Source organism: Theobroma cacao, chromosome 5 (assembly GCF_000208745.1).
Source record: "Theobroma cacao cultivar B97-61/B2 chromosome 5, Criollo_cocoa_genome_V2, whole genome shotgun sequence".
NCBI classification, from domain to species: Eukaryota; Viridiplantae; Streptophyta; class Magnoliopsida; order Malvales; family Malvaceae; genus Theobroma; species Theobroma cacao.
The window spans coordinates 25,395,478-25,410,677 of record NC_030854.1 but is presented as its reverse complement, the minus strand read 5'-3'; the positions used below and the strand labels follow the sequence as shown (position 1 = coordinate 25,410,677).

General features: G+C 33.8%; 1 long non-coding RNA gene and 1 pseudogene across 1 annotated transcript; one reads left to right on the top strand and one right to left on the bottom strand.

The window, feature by feature from the left end:
* Positions 4,570 to 6,307, bottom strand: LOC108662208. The gene is made up of 3 exons (XR_001928012.1): positions 6,269 to 6,307; positions 5,533 to 5,616; positions 4,570 to 4,688 (listed from the first exon to the last, which is right to left on the bottom strand). It is a non-coding gene; the product is annotated as an uncharacterized LOC108662208 (long non-coding RNA).
* Positions 10,288 to 14,900, top strand: LOC18598847 (annotated as a pseudogene).

The following is a 15,200-nucleotide window of genomic DNA, read 5'->3' as shown; positions in this document are numbered from 1 at the left end:
TTTTAATAGGCTTAATAAAATATTATTATTTTATTGACCTTTTGAATATTTTATTATTTTATTTTTTTCTAGCCATCTTTTTGACTTTCTTTTTCTACCACTCAATCCTCTTCACTTATCCATGTCTTCCATGAAATTTCTAGACTTTTTCAAAGTTTTGGTGGAGTAAATTTTTAAAAATTACATTTTTGCCCCTATAAAGTGAAAAATTACATTTTTACCCCAAAAACTGAAAAAATTGCCCATAGACATATTTTTCATCCCTTATACTCATACCATTCTCTAATTTGTCAAATGTGATCTAAATTCTCTCAAAATCTCAAATTTTGTCCGCGATTGGAAAAATTATGATTTTACCCCTACACTCCCGAAATCACCGGAATTAAACTTTTTCACTTCTAAACCTCAAATCATACTCCAATAAGTCAAATGGACCAAAAAATTTTTTTCTAAAAATTCTCATTTTATCCCCAAGTGGCAAATGACCATTTTACCCTTGGATAGTGAAAATTCTGGTTTGACTCCAAATTGATCCTCGAACTTCGAATTACCATTTTGAGTCATCCCTGAACTGTGAAACTCTTAATTTCACCTTAAAATTCATATTTGAACTAGTTCGAGAATTAATCGACTTAATGATACCATTAGGGGCAATATCGTCTTTTAACGATTTCTCGAACTTCCTAAATATGCAAACATTCTATTGAGCATGTAAATGATGTCGTAATTATTTTATAGAACAGGGTTTGACAGACCGTATTAATAGAATATGAATCATTGGGCTCTATCACCATGAAACGATATGCTTTACTATGTTTAGCATATCTTATGAATATATATTCAATTCCTCTTTAACCCAATTTCCTTTTCTTTGATTCTGGAACTTTACTATGGCTTGACATGCCCAAACTCTTAAATAATTAAGATTTGGCTTTCTTCCTTTCTGTAGCTCATAAGGAGTAGTTTTACTCTTTTAGTTTGGGATTCTATTTAGTATATGGTAAGCTGTTAATAAAGCTTCACTCCAAAATCTTTTTCCCAAGCCAAATTAAAAGGTAAAGTATTACTATTTTCATAAGAACTCAATTCTTAAGCTGTGCTACACCATTTTGTTCTGGTGCATATGAAGCTATAATCTCATGAATAATATCAATATACTTAAAATATTTGAGATTATAATATTCATCTCTTCTATCACTTCATAAACATTTGATAAGCAATTCACAATGCAATTCTATTTCATTTTTATAGATTCTAAACTTCTTTATTACTTCATCTTTAGCATGCAATAAGTAAACACAGCAATATTTAAAGAAGTCATCTATAAATGTTATAAAGTATTTCTTTCCACCAATAGTTGGAGTACTATACATGTCACAAACATCAAAATGTATTAATGTAAGCAATTTGGAGTTCCTTTCTACCTTAGAAAATGAGCTTATTGTGATTTTAGTAACATGCATCTCTTGTGCATATCATCATTTCCATCAATGTTAGGTATCAACTCTAATTTAGACATATCATGTGTTCTTCTATAATGGACATGACCTAATCTATTATGTCATAGATTAAACAATGCTACTATACTATCATGAATATTAAATAAGGCATCAATACAAGCAAAACTAGTAGCATTCTTATTTATATTAAGCTTGAACATGTCTTCACATAGGTATCCACTTCCCACTTATTGTCCACCATTTGTAAAAATGAATTTATCTGCCTTAAATACTAATTTGAAGCCATACTTATTCAACAATCCACCCGACACAAAATTTTTTCAAACTTCCAATACATAACTGTCATTGTTTAGTACAAGTACTTTTCCAAAAGTAAGTATGAGTTCCAAAGTGCCTTTTTTCTTTTCAAGTATGTAGTGGAGGAATTTCCCATTTACAACATGGTTCCATTATTAACCTCTTCCAAGGACTTGAAGAAACTCTTATCCTTACATACATGCTTAGTTGCACAAGTGTCAATCCACCATGCTCCATCATCTTGGAGAAGATTAACCTCAGAAATCAAACAACCAACTTGTTATTGTTCACATCTTGTGTCTTGTATTTCTAAAGTCTACATTCTTTAAGTTTCCAAGTTTGTTATAATAGAAACATGGACCTTTTTTATTCCTTTTGATCTTATGACTTTTTTCATTCATATACCAACGGAATGTTATCTTTTGTTGTATGAAACCAACTTGTTTAATGGTTTGTGTTCCATCACATGGACCTTTGAAGTCTTAAGATTCTTTTCATTAGAATCTTATTTTTTTTATCTTGCTTGACTTCTTCCTGTTTCCAATAATCTTCTTCTATTCGAAGAAGATTACCAAGGTCCTCGAGAGACATTTCTTCTTTCTTATATTTTAGAGTTTTCTTAATGTCTTTCCATAAAGGAGGAAGTTTATCAATTATAGAAGACACAATAATAGCTTTATCTATGTTAAGATTATACTGCCTAAAGCTATTAAGCATGCATTCAAGCTCATGAAATTGATTCATACCAAAATGATCATCTATGGATGTGACAAAATACTTCTTTCCAAGCAATATACGTTTACCATGCATATCACACACAACATCATTCATATCAAGTAAAGAAAGAAAACTTATCTTATAATCCGATGTAGAACCATTTTGCCATAAATGAATCTCATCCATAATTCTTCTTCAAAGCGTTCTAGCTTGACAATGTTGGTAGCCATTTCTTTTAGTGAAGTCATTTTGAATGCCAATTCCTCAAAAAATAAGTCTCACAATTGGTGGTGCAAATGGGGTTTAGATGAAATTTAAAGAATCGACAAAGATGCTATTTTTAAAACTTATTTCACTCCCACCACTCAATATGCAAAAAGGGAATTATGCGAATAACCTTAGAGATAAAATGAAGCTAACGTCTAACTTCGTCTTTGCACTTTATGAGAGTAGACCACTAGATACACCTGAGTGTTTACAAAATTGTTTGACCTTAAAGCCTACTTTCTACAGCCAGTAGATTATAAAAAATTTAGAATCCTTTGGTAGTTAATGGGAACTTTAGTGTTTATGTTAATTTTTAAAACATAGCACTTCTCTTGCTCTTGATTTTTCTGCTCTTGTCTTATTTGTTTTTAGTGTATCAAAATGGTTAGCAGCAAATCTTTTATATAAGTTTGCAAGTGTCTCTTCTCAAGGGCACTACCCATTTATCGAGACACCTCTTTGACTTAAAGATGTAAGACACAATCATTGGATAAAGGTATTGTTTTAATAATCATTTTATGAAAGGACAACGGATCATTCCATAAGACATAATCTTTGAGCTATAATATGGAAGATAACTTGAAATACCTCATACTTTGATATGGTGTTAAATAAAGCTTATCGGATGCTAATTGAGGCATAATAAGGTATTTTAGGTACCGAGCAGACAAGATAAAATTTTTTGAATAAAATAATATTTTATTAATAAAATAATATTAAAATATTAATATTTAATCGGTGTCGAAATCAGTCATGAAGAAGGATCATATGGTGGATCCAAGTGGGGGAGAAGAAATGCAAGTGAATTTTTGTAGAAATAAGCGACAAAAGTGAAATACGCGTGTTTTGTTAAGTTGAACCAACGCGGATAAGTAAATATTTAAATATTGTGGTAATACCGCGTTGAGGTGCAATTTTTTTTATATTTCGGTGGTACACGCACCGAGAAAGGAAGTTAGATGAAAATTGAAATTTTTTAGACGCATCAAAAAGGATCGAAATTGAAATATAAAGATTAAAGGATATGTAGTGGAATTAATGAGAGAAATAAAATGAATATATAGTAAAGTAATAATAGTATATAAAAAAATATTAGAAGACCAACATGGGTAGCCACCCATGTGCTCAATAAAAGAGTCAAAGACTCTTTACTTGGTTAATTGGAGGGTGCCGGCCATGTGGAGCAAAAAGGTGAAGGAAGAAGAAATTATTGGAGGGGCTGGTCATGTGGCACAATGTGGAAGATTCATGAAGGCATAAACTATATATATATATATAATTGAATGAGTTAAAAGAAGAAGACAAAGAAGAAGAGAGAGGTCAGTTGTCATAACCCGGTACTCCCCTCGAGCCCGTGACAACTGCCGCGATATCCCGATAAACACTCATTTCCCGAAATGCCAACCGAGACCCCGCAAAGCTTAATATCAGTATCTCATTTCCCCCATAAGTAACCGTTGCCGAAAATCATGTTCTAGAAGATTTTAAGCTGTTTCCAACTCAAAACAAATAAAGTAATAATTTTCGTCTCATAGGGGTATTTTAGTCATTTTTTCTTAAAAATTTTGAAACCGACTAAAATGTAATATACGAGTACAAAACATATAATTCATAATCAAAAGTGAGTTTAAAGTCTAAAATCTTCATTTAAAATGAAATTTCGATTATTCGGATATAATAAGAAAATAAAAGAAATGTTAAGTAAAATATTCTATTTTCTTATAAAATAATATTTTTAGAGTTATACGTAAATAATTTTTTTAGCGTAAAAGTTAAATAAATTCATACATACTGTAATACAGTAAGCCAAAGTATTTAATTTAATTTACAATAATAAGTGAGCTCCCGAATAAACAAAAGTAAAGAGAACTATAAACCTACAATTTGAAAAATGCAAACCCAACGGTAGTCCTCAATGAGATCAACTATCTACAGTCTAATCTGAGCCTGAAATGGAGGGAAAGGAGAGTGGTGAGATTATAAAATCTCAATGAGTAAACAAACATCATTCAAAAGATCTAAAGTCCGAGTAAAAAGAAGACTATTAAAACATTTCATCTAAATAAGTTTTTCATAACATAAGTATTCATTTCATTTAAATAGTCAACATGGCTTATAAGTATTTTAAAAAAAACTTGGCTCCTGCCAAAATCATTCTCAGGGATACCTCGGTCGAGGCATCTTACCAAGTCCACCAAGGCTGTAAAAATTTCGTATACACGAAAACATATTTTTAGTTTGAAAAACACAGTTGTTCCTTGGCGTTAGCGGAGTTCATCGTCACGAAGTGGTTCTGCTTGACGTGGACTCTAACCATACCTCAGAAGATACCCTACGCGCCTCTCCGACCAAGGTACATATTTATATCCAGATTCTGTGCCCTTCTAATAGGCTGGTCCACAGAATCCGCCCACTACAGCAAGCTAAACCCACTATATAATAAAATTTTAACAGCATGACAAGGCTAATATAATACTACTCAGCCTGCAAGGGTAAAATAAAACAATTCATACAATTCATAAAACACAGCCCAACCAGTCATGCCAACACAATAACAATATAACATAAGCCATCAATTTTCAATCATAAATTTACAACATACTAGTGATCTCCAATTACTCTATTTTCAAAATCGTTATTTCGTTTCAAGACAATTTATAAAGTTTTTTCATTTAAACACATTTTGTTTACAAAACATAAAAATTTACCATTTGAACTCATTTTCATAAAATTCACCAAAACCAAATACAAACATACTTTAGATAATTAAAATCATGGTAAGGTTACTCACAATGTCTAGAGTGGGGATTTTCGAAATACTCAGACTACTGGTCCTCAGGTACAATTCCTTTGTCTTTATCAGAAGACTCACCACCTTGACATAGTACAAAATCGAGAAATTCACCACATTGGTACTAAATAGAAATTAAACTAATTTAGACTACTAATGCATGATATAGAATGCAAAATGTCCGATTAATCGCTTAAATGTAATATTCGACCTAAGTCACACTATACTCGGTCTAATTGGCTAAAATATCCAATTTAACTCCAAATCAATTCTTTTCACTTTCTACACTCTAATTATACCTAAATTACCTCAGTGACTGTGAATGAGATTCAATTTATCAGTCCCGGATCAATAATCACACATGTCTATACATTGAGCAAAAATTCAGATTTTCACACCAAAATTTCCCATTTAATTTCTAGCCTCACCAAACATCAAATATCACCAAAATATCATAAAATATCATCAATTTCAGCCTCAATATTCTTCCTAGAAAATTCGGCCTCTTATGAGTAATGGGAGAAAATGAATTTTTTTCTTGTTGTTTTGTTTCTAAATATACTAAACTAACTAAAAACACTAACATAACTTAGAATCAAATCAATCCAACTTCATTCTCTCTCCATACCCATTTGGTCAGCCATGAATTCACCATGAAAACATGAAATTTAATCATGGAAAATAAGGAGAAATGCATGGGAAAGGTAGATCACAAGTCAAAATTAAGAAATTTTACCTTTGATTGCTTGATTCCTTGAAATCCCACACTTTTTCTTCAAATTTCCCACCTAGGTTTTGTGTTTTTCCTTTTCTCTCTTTGTTCTTACTATGGCCGGCCACATGAAGAGAAAATGGGATAAATATGGGCTGATTTTTATGAAAAAAAAAAATATCCTTACTTGACACATGTCACATGCTTATTAGTCCATTTTTCTTTTTTTTTATACTTTAATAATTGTGCTTCCATTCTCCACCACATGATTAGTCAGAGGTAAAAATGAGGATAAGGGAAGACCATGTGCTGGACAAGTGTCCTGGTGGTGGAAAATTATGATTTTGCCCATCGGGTGGCAAAATTACCATTTTACCTCTATGCTCCGAAAAATACCGGGCTTACAATTTTTCAATTCTCAATCTCAAATTATACTCCAATAAGTCAAATATGATCAAAATCTTTCAAAAAAATTTCTCATTTTGTCCTCGAGTGGCAAAATTACCATTTTACCCCTAGATAGCGAAATTTCCAATTTGACTCCAATTCGATCCTCGAACTTCGAATCACCATTTTAAGTCATTCTGAGACTTTAAAATTCTCAATTTCACCTTAAATTCTCTATTTGATCTAGTTCGAAGCGTAATTCAACTTAGTTATACTATTAAGTACACTACCGGCTTTTAACGATTTTTGAGGCTTTCTTAGCATGCAAATATGTTATCCATCACATGCATGTCATGACAAGTATTTTATAAGGTCAGGCTTTACATCGGTTGTGAGGTAGATTAAAAGAGAAACAAAAGAAGAAAAGGAAAGAAAGAACAAAGAAAGAGCCGAGAAAAACAAAAACAAAGAGAAAACCGAGAGAGAAAGAAAAACAAAAGGAAAAGAGAGCTGAGTTGAGGGGCCGATTTTGACACCATTTAAGAAGGAAAAGAGAGCCATTTAAGGGCTGGTTTTGGAGGCTGAAAAGTGTAATTTTTTTGCTGATTTTGGAGGCCAAAAAGTGCAGCTTTGCTGCTAGTTTTGGTGGCTAAAAAGTGTAGAATTTTGTAGTAGAATTTGAAGGTTGTAAGGTGCTGTTTTGGTGATTAATTGTTGTTATTTTGGCTACTATTTTTGGAGAGAAAAGTGCAGCTTAGCTGTTGAATTTTTGAGGAAAAATAAAGCAGCTTAGCTACTGATTTTGGAGCCAATATAAGCAGCTTTAGCTACTGAAAAATTGAAAGATAAAAGGCAAGAAAGTGTGGCCGGTGGTGAGAGGGAGAGAAAGGAAGAGAGTGGGATGGTTTGTGCACGTGAAGAGAAGAAAAAGAAAGATAACAAGGGCTGCTGGACGGTGGAAGAAAAAAAGAAAAGACAAGAAAATAACAAGAAAGGAAAATGGGCATGGCCCAACAAGCAAGAAAAATGGACATGGTCCAATAAAGGAAAAATGGACATGGTCCAATAAAGGAAGAATGGGCATGGTCCAATCAAAAAGAAATGGGAGAAGTCCATAAATAAGGATCCAAAACACCAAAGGAAGAAAAGTCCAAAAGAAAAGGAAAGTGGAGACTTGGGCCAACCTAGCTTAATTGGGTAAAATTCTTTACTTTTCTCCATGACTTATTGTGAAATTGGACTATATGAAGGTTAGCTCATTTTATTTAATTATGCATTGGTTAGTTGGTGATATGAAATAAATCTAAGTTGTTTAGAAGGCTGAAATAGGCACTTAGTACCATAAATAAGTTACCAGTGTTAATAATCTAAAAAATTACATACACGAAGGATGCAATTAATTATAGTAAAAATATATTAAGATGTGAATTAGGTAAGTGGATTTATAATTAAATGAGAGAGAGAGAAGTGGAATTGATGCACTAAATATATTGGATTCAAATTGTTGGTAGGAAAGTTGTTGTGAGAGCGCGTCGAACGAAGTATAGGATTGGCAATTAGGAATAATTGTACGCGTATACGAATCAATAGCGACGTAGAAACCCTGCTATTGTAAGATGAGTAACCTTACCATCATTTTAATTATCTAAAGTATGTTTTTAATTGGTTTTGGTGAAATTTTATGAAAATGAGTTTAAATGGTAAATCTTTGTGTTTTACAAACAAAATGTGTTTACATGAAAAGATTTTATAAATTGTCTTGAAATTGAATAATGATTTTGAAAAATAGAGTAATTGGAGACCACTTGTTATGTTGTAAAATTTATGATTTGAATCGAATGGCTTATGACAATATTTGCATGAATGGCTGAATTGATATTTGTGTTGAAATATATGAAATGTGTATTTAGCCTTGAAAGGTTGTGAATTACAATAATTTTCATATTATGTTATTGAATTTTATTGATTGGTGGGATAATTATTAACTTACTGCAGTAAGCGGGTTTTCGTGGACTAGCTTATTAGAGGGGCACAGTAAACCCTGTTATATTTTACCTTGGTTGGAAAGGCGAGTAGGGTAACTCCCGAGGTATAACTTTTAGAGTTCACTTCACGCCAAACCACCACGTGAGAGGAAACTCAGCCAACGCCAAAGAATGGCTATATTTTTAAAATAAAAACATGTTTATGCGTACGTAACTTTTTAATAGCCTTGGCAGACTCGGTTTGTGATAGCCCTCGGCCAAGGTATCCCTGATAACTGAGTATGAGAATAATTTTGGCACGAGCCATGCTTTTAAGAAATTCATAACCATACTGATTACTTGATTTAAATAAATTGATTTCATTTGGTTGAAATAAGTTGAAAGGTGATAAATTACAGTTTGATGAAATGTTTTAATAGTCTCCTTTTACTCGACTTTAGATATTTTAAATGATGTTTGTTTACTCACTGGGATTTCATAATCTCACCACCCTCCTTTCCACCCATTTCAGGCTCAGAATAGATTGTAGATAACTGATATCGATGAGGATTATAGTTGGACTTGCCACATCCAAAAACTATAGGTTCATTTCTTTTGATACTTTTAGTCATTCGTGGGCTCACGTGTCATTGTAAATTAAATTTTATACTTTGGTTATCTGTATTACAATATGTATGAATTTATTTTACTTTTACGCTGTAAAAATTATTTACGTAGTGTTCTAAAAATATTGTTTTATAAGAAAATAGAATATTTTGCTTAATATTTCTTTTATTTTCTTATTATATCCAAATAATCATAATTTTGTTTTAAATGAAGATTTTATACTTTTAAACTCATTTTGATTATGAACTATGTGTTTTGTAGTTATAAATTACATTTTTAGCCAATTTCAAAATTTTTGAAAAAAATGACCAAAATATCCCTGTGAGACGAAAATTATTATTTTATTTGTTTTAAATTGGAAATAGCTTAAAATCTCTTAGAACGTGATATTTGGCAACGGTTACTCACAAGGGAACTGAGAAGCTAATATTAAAGCCTTGCGGAGTTTCGATTGACATTTCAAGTAATGAATGTCGATTGGGACGTCACGACGGTTGTCACGGGCTCGATGGGAGTTCCGAGTCGTGACATAACTTTTCATATCAACTTTTGAGCTATGGTTCTTTTCTTATTATCTCGTAACCTTAAGTTTAAAGGTGTTTTTCCAATATGTCACTTTATCAAAAGACACTATTCACAAAAAAAACTCACCTATAATCTAATAATCACACGGTGTCATACTATGTGACATAACCTTTGAATTAAGATAGTTTTCATTTGAAAATATAACTTTTTATTTTGAAAATGCACGAACACAAAATATGTAACTAACTTGATAAAAAACAAAAAAAAATCTTGTTGGGTTAATGATATAGATTCAGCTATAGAATTTAGCTGTGGGAATATTAATTACCTCTTTAAATGTTGCGTATATATTAGGTTGAGACAGAAAGGGACATGGACGACTCAAGACTTTTCCCTGAGTATGCAGGCCACAACTACCGGTAAACAAGTTGCAAAATGGAAGAATTTTTGGTTCTGTATCTACTTTTCCAAGGAGTAATTGACCTGGCAGAGGAAATTCTGAGTTCTATATATTTCTCCATAAAAGGCTGCTAAGAATTAGTGTCGAAGACATGGTTGCAGTTCCACTTACCTAAATACTATTACAATTTTCCCCTTGTAGCTAGCTTCCATTCTTCCTCTATGGGTAAATCTTGTTCGGTTAACAAATGCAGTATCAGGCATTCGACTATGCTACTTTTGCTGTTGCTAATGGCTATCTTAAAACCCACAGGTCTTCTCTTTTGCATTCATTAGGCTCTATTTGTGTCTATGTGCCTTTGTGTTATATATACGTATATTCTTTCAGCACTAATGTCCCATTAATTTGTTTCTCTTGCATATAGATGGAGTTTTTGAATTCCACAAATCATTAATAATTAAGGTTGTCGAGTGTGTGTGTTTTTTACTTATTTTACATGTTCATTCAGTAATTAATTAAGCTCCACTTACCCTTAGTAATACTAATGACGCTTTTAAGTTTCACCTCATCTCCATGACTTCTTAAATCAGAGCTACGTGGTCAATGAACTCCACATCACAAGCATATAATCAACTCCAATTACATTTACATTTGCTGTTACCTTGAAAGCAAACGAATTTAAGATATAGTAAATTTTAATGATGATGTGGGATTTCGAACGGTCACAGTTGTTGAGCATGACCAGCTACTGCAATAAATCATTCTATATTTCACATTACAGAGGGCAAGGCTAGAAAAGAAGTATCTAAAGTTCTGCTTCCTATCTCTTTTGTTATAAATTTTCTTATCTTCGATGCTGAAAGAACTTAAATAGCCCTGATATAATACCCTATTTGCTCTTGTTGCTGAAGCAAACACAGCCAAATGTAAAGTAATAGTATGAATTGAAGTGGTCTTTCTTTCTTGATGAGGCTATAAGAAATGCATTTGAAGGTGTCTTGGTCACTTAATTTTTCCGTTCATGTTGCAGTCATTCTCATCTTCTGCTTTAACCTAAAAAGTCCTTACTTGCTTGGTTCAGCAACGTTTGTAGTTAATGGAAATGAAACAGATCGACAGGCTTTGCTTCAGTTTAAGGCGAAGATATCAGGTGATCAGCTTGGCATCATGCGTTTGTGGAACAGTAGCGTCCATTTTTGCCAATGGCGTGGTGTTAAATGCAGTCAACGACATCAGAGAGTCACCAAGTTGGACTTGAGAGCACTGAGACTAATGGGATCAATATCACCATTTATTGGAAATTTGAGCTTTCTACGGGTGTTGAATCTTCAGAACAACAGCTTCAGTCTAGGAGTTCCTCAAGAAATTGGCCGTTTAAGTAGACTGCAAGAATTAACTCTGGATAGAAACTTCATAAGTGGTGAAATTCCTTCCAATCTATCTGGTTGTTCTAAGCTCAGACGTCTTTACATCGGACACAACCTGCTAGCTGGAGAAATACCAGCTACACTTAGCCGCTTGTCAAGCCTAAAGGAGTTAGGTTTTAGTAACAACACATTAAGTGGAAGTATACCTCCTTCCTTGGGGAATTTAACGTCTCTGGGGACAATTTATCTGGCTCTAAATAGATTCACAGGGGTTATCCCTGAATCTCTTGGCCAACTGAACAATCTCACCATTTTTTCAGTGGCAGTGAACGAAATTTCTGGTACGGTGCCTTCTTCACTTTTTAATCTCTCTAATATTAGATGTCTTGATATTGGGGAAAACAACTTTCAAGGTAGTCTTCCCTCACAATTGGGATTCAATATGCCATATCTTCGAATCTTTTCTGTTAGCCTCAACCAACTCAGTGGGCCATTCCCTCTTTCAATAACCAATGCCTCGAACCTCATCACACTTCAAGTTGTGGGAAACAAATTTGCTGGAAACATGTCTTCCTTCCGGAAGCTAGAAAAGTTGCAATCATTAAACATTGCTGACAATCTTCTTGGTAGTCAGGGAGCAAATGACTTAAAATTTCTGTGCTCTCTAACCAACAACACCAGCTTAGAATTTGTGGATATAAGTGACAACAGCTTTGGAGGGGTATTGCCTGAGTGCATAAGCAATTTGTCAACTGCTACCACAGTTTTGGCTATGCAAGGCAATTACATATTGGGGAGAATTCCAGCAGGGATTGGAAATCTCTTCAACTTGGAGGTGCTAGTGGCAGGAGAAAATCAGTTATCAGGTTCCATTCCCTCTGTCATTGGCGGGCTTCAAAAGCTACAATTATTTGCTGTGAATGTTAATTCTATCTCTGGAGGCGTGCCCTCTTCATTGGGAAATTTAAAGATGTTAATCAAGTTGTATCTAAATGACAACAATCTTCAAGGAAACATTCCTCCAAGTCTAGGCAAATGTGTAAATCTGGTTTTATTAGATCTTTCTAATAACAACCTTAGCGGTTCTATACCTTCGCAAATAGCTGGACTATCATCCTTGTCCATCGGTCTAGCTTTATCTTCAAACCGTTTGACTGGCGTGCTTCCCTCTGAAGTAGGAAATTTAAGAAATCTCGGTATCTTAGATGTTTCTCAAAACATGTTATCAGGTGTCATTCCAAACGATCTTGGTAATTGTATAAGGCTGGAGCTACTACTGATGAGAGGCAATTTCTTCCAAGGATCCATTCCTTCATCTTTGAGTTCATTGAGAGGTCTTACGAATTTAGACATTTCTAACAACAAACTCACTGGTGAAATTCCAAAATTTCTTGTGACCTTTGACTCTTTACTCTACTTGAATCTTTCTCACAATGATTTTGAAGGTGTAGTACCAGTTGATGGAGTATTTAAAAATGTGAGTGCTGCATTCCTTGAAGGGAACGCTAAGCTTTGTGGAGGCACTCCTCAGCTCCACTTGCCAGCTTGTGACAGCTTGAAACAACATAGGCGGAGATCAACTATTTCACGTAAATTAATAATTGCTATTGTTTCTGCGCTTTTTGGAGTAATTTTGGTTTTCTCCTTTATCTTTGGCTTTTGGTTTAGAAAGAAAGGAAAGCGCCCTACCTCACCTAATGCAGAAAATCCATGTTTAAGGTTATCTTATCAAATGATCCTAAAAGCTACAAATGGTTTCTCATCAGCAAATTTAGTAGGTACAGGTAGCTTTGGTTTCGTATATAAAGGAGTCCTTGAAGAGAACAGAACAATTATCGCCGTTAAGGTATTTAAACTTTTGAGTCACGGAGCTTCCAGGAGTTTCATGGCTGAATGTGAGGCCTTGAGGAATGTTAGACATCGAAACCTTGTCAAGATATTGACAGTATGATCTGGTTTGGACTATCAAGGCAATGGTTTTAAGGCTCTTGTTTATGAGTTCATGGCTAATGGAAGCCTAGAGGATTGGCTGCATCCACCTGTTGGCGTGAATGAGGCAGAGGCAGCAAAAAGCTTAAATATTTTCCAGAGACTGAATGTGGCAGTTGATGTTGGTTGTGCATTGGAGTATCTTCATTATTATTGCGAAACACCAATCGTTCATTGTGACCTCAAACCAAGCAATATTCTACTTGATGATAAAATGGTTGGCCATGTGGGTGACTTTGGGCTAGCAAAATTCATCACATCAGACATGCAAAATAACACTTCAAGCCTGTCAAGCTCCCTAGGGTTAAGGGGAACAATCGGTTATGCTCCGCCAGGTAAGTAGATAGATTAAAATTTTCAATTGTATCCATAGTTTTCATTCAAATCATAAAAGGAGAATGCATTCTGTTAAATCAATATATTATTTATTTTAAAATAATGAAGAACTTTGATATGAGAAAGCTATCCGAATCTGCTCCAAATTGATGCTCTTATTTGTGACAAATGAATTACAGAATATGGCTTGGGAAGTGATGTGACAACATATGGTGATGTGTACAGCTATGGCATTCTTCTGCTGGAGATGTTTACAGGGAGAAGGCCCACTCATGATATGTTTAAAGACAATTTGGACCTTCATAAATTTGTAAAAATAGCGTTGCCAAGTCGAGTGGCTGAGATTATAGATCCCATTCTTCTTCAAGAAGGTTCTGGAGAAGACACTATGATCAACCATACTAGCAAGGAGAGCAATCCAAAAGATAACAAGCATCTTTTCTACTTGAGTTCTATAGTTGAAATTGGAGTTGCCTGTTCTGTTGAGTTGCCAAATCAACGAATGTGCATGACCGATGTTGTTGCTGAGCTTTGTTCAATAAGAGACAAGCTGCTTCCAACTCGATCATCAGGACCAACAGGTATATGAATACTGTTTTGAATTCAAGTAACAATAACATATAATTCATTATAAATTTTTTGAAAAATTTTACATCTTTTGCAAAATACTAAACCCACGATATGTCCTTGTCTAAGTGCTAATTTAATATGAATCCTGACAGTTATTAAGGTTAAATATTTCCTTCAGCTGCAGGTACTAGGTGATACCTTATTGGCTGATGATGTTGCTGCACTTTTTGATTGGTATTGCATTTACAACAAAACTCCCTGGTGCATTCTGTCCTCCAAACAGGGACAAAGAAAAGATTTTCATTATCTCAGCATAAGAGGTAACCATCCCCTTGTTTTCAGAAGGATCAACTCTGGAAGAATGTTGGATTTAGTTGTAAATTCTAGTCGTTGTGCCTGTCATTTGTGTTTAAGTCACTGCAATTGAAGATTATATATGTAATATGTTACGTTTTCAGAGATACCAAATCTGGAAGAATGTTGGATTTGAAGTTCTCATCTTGTGTCGTACCATTTCATGAATAAAATTCAACCTCTAGTGTTTAATGTTTCTTGGATGAAATATATTTTTCTTGTGTTTTAGATTTTGGGATTGTGGAGTTTAGTAGTATCAACAACTTTCATTCCAGTCTCATCCGGTGTTCCTGCTGTTGGAACATTTTCACAAAAATATCTCTCGAAAAAGTTGTATTTGAAAATTATATCTATTAGAAATAAAAAAAATAAAAGGGACTCACGTCTATTTAGAAAAACCAAGAGTTATGTCTATTTGAAACAAATAGGTGTGACTG